Genomic DNA, 2,785 nt, shown 5'->3' with positions numbered 1-2,785 from the left:
AGTACTTATTGGCCAAAGGTGTCTCAGTTCTCTGTGGCTGTAATCTGTCCTACTCATAGCAGAAGTGTTCAGGAGATTGGAGAGGCAGATGAATTGTTGTCTTACCATTATTGCAGCCGGAGTGCTGCAGTCTGTGTGCAGGCTGTGTCCCTGCCCTGGCTCCCAAATGAGTAGTGGACAGACTGATTTTGATTTCCAAAAGCCCCCTGATCCTGAAAATGCTGGGAGCAGAGGAGAGACTTAGGAAAAGCAGGCTTTTGAGTCAGCTCCTCCTCTTGTATTTTTATATCCTTTTTGACTTTGGTCCAGAGGTGCTATATCTGTGCCAGGCACTCAGTTCCTTGGTAACCCAACGGTGGCTGATCAGCCCCTCTCAGTGACAGTTTCCTGAGTGCCTGTCTTTTCATACCTTTAGAACAGAAGGTGGGAGTCGCATTTCCTCAGATGTGGCTGGAAGATGATCAGGATTGTCTGTAGCTCTGGCTCAGCTGTGTGTGATGTGTACAGTACCCGATCTCAGTAAGACCTGGATTGAAAACTTGGCCCTGTTGAAGTCAGTGGGATTGTTTCATTTCAGTTACTTCATTACTTAAACCCGTCTCTGGCAAATGCTGAAGATTTATAGTTGTCTTTTCAGCATATTCTTAATGCATTTGCAACACAGTTGTAATAGGACCACTGTTTTATTATCATCCTTCTATAGTCAGTACAATTGTTCTACTTTTAAGATAACAAAAAGCTACGATTTAATATTTTTAAATGGATTCAATTAAAATGGGAGAGTTGCGTTATAGGCATTATGTCAAGATACGCTTAAAAGCATGTTGGCTGCATTTATACATTTCTGCAGGTGAAATGCAACTTCATTCTTTCAGTCCCCAATAGGAACACATAAGGAATATAAGGACAAACAATAATGTCTCCTTGTAAGAATGGAGCTCTGTAGTATGTTTTGCAGCAGGCTGTGCTGACTTGAGAACAAGACAGTTGCTGTTTATGCAGAAAGTTCATTCATAGAAATGTAAAGGCACAATGAATAGCAAAGGAGAGGAACAGTGATAAACTGTCTGTGCCACTTAGGTGCTGCTGAATGACTTTCTGTATTCCTCAGCTTGTATGAGAACCTAGGATCTCTGGCACTTGCCATTTATAGCACCATCTTGCATGGTGACCTGGTGACTCCATGCTGGAAAAGAGCACTCAGAGGATTAAAAAAGTCTTTCTTGGCTTCTTCTACCTTTCTTTGGTAGCTTTGCATAGAAAAATGTAGCTATATATGAAGAGGATTAGCCTGCTATGTATCTGCATGGGTTATTATTCTATGACTCTAGATAGAGAATTGCATGCCAGCAGTTTACTGAATTCTTCTGTTGGGCAGCTGTGACAGTGTTAAAAAGTAGGTCATTTGAATGCATTGCTGATAACGGTAATGGATTCACACATCAGCTGGCTGCTCCGTACACATGTAACCCTTGCCCAATGTCACCTCCAGAGTGGTTCACTCCCACAAAGTGGAATGTGCCATTTTGCTAATGCACATATGCATACTTTGCATTTCAAACTAAGGAGAGCTGGGAGCTTAGAAAATGCTAGTAATAGCTATTCCCTACCAAAAAAAAAAATCTCAGACCTGGGCTCTGTCACTAGCCATTCAGGAAGACTGCATGGCTGGGATATATGAAGTGGTATCAGGATTAGAACTTGCTTTAAAAGCTATGTGTTGCAGGGAGGCTGTTTAAAAAATAAAATAAAGAAATAAACCTCTTGCTCTCTTTCTGGAGTACACACACCGGAGGATGCATGTTCAATAATGTCTGCGGGCTGCTCAGTCTGTGCTGCAGCATCCTTTGGAACAGCCTTTCTGCTTCCCCAGCTGTGCTGCAGTGTGCACTGGTGAAATGGGGTGTGTGGCTGACACTGACACAGCTCCACGGTCAGCGTGCACTGAAGAGACTGGGATGCTCAGTGCCTAGGGGGTGCAGACTCTGTAATCAACAGCTCTGCATCGCTTTGCATGGGCAGTTGTTTCTTCCTACTTTCACGAGAGCTTGAAACTAACTTCTGAAGGTTGAAATCTTAAATACTATATATACTTCTTTCTGCTGTCCCCCAAACGGCCTAAAGTGATGGCAACAACCAAGAGCAGCCAGGAGCCGTGGGTGACATTTGCATGTCCTGCTGTAGCTGTAGTTGGGCCACAGGAAGCTGCAATAAGCCTCTGCTCTCCCCAGGCCAGCTCCTCAACAAGCAGCATTGAGTTAGGGAGCAACTGCAAACGTAGTTATGCCAGCAGATCAGAAGGGCAGTGGCAGAGCTTGGGCTAGGGAATTAGCATCATCATTTGGCTGCTGCATGCAGAACAAGAGGTGTGACCAGAGACAGAGGCATTGGGCAGGTAGCAAAGAAGACCAATGGCATCCTGGCCTGTATCAGAAATGGTGTGGCCAGCAGGAGCAGGGAAGTGATCGTGCCCCTGTACTCGGCACTGGTGAGGCCGCACCTCGAATACTGTGTTCTGTTTTGGGCCTCTCACTACAAGAAGGACGTGGAGGTGCTGGAGCGTGTCCAGAGAAGGGCAACGAGGCTGGTGAGGGGTCTGGAGAACAAGTCTTATGAGGAGCGGCTGAGGGAACTGGGGTTGTTTAGCCTGGAGAAAAGGAGGCTCGGGGGAGACCTTATCGCTCTCTACAGCCACCTGGAAGGAGGTTGTAGTGAGGTGGGTGTTGGTCTCTTCTCCCAAGTAACAAGCGATAGGACAAGAGGAAATGGCCTCATGTTGTGCCAG

This window comes from Pygoscelis adeliae, unplaced genomic scaffold (genome assembly GCF_000699105.1).
Source record: "Pygoscelis adeliae isolate BGI_AS28 unplaced genomic scaffold, ASM69910v1 Scaffold358, whole genome shotgun sequence".
Taxonomy (NCBI): domain Eukaryota; kingdom Metazoa; phylum Chordata; class Aves; order Sphenisciformes; family Spheniscidae; genus Pygoscelis; species Pygoscelis adeliae.
The sequence above is the reverse complement of the archived record's forward strand: the minus strand, read 5'-3'. Positions refer to the sequence as shown.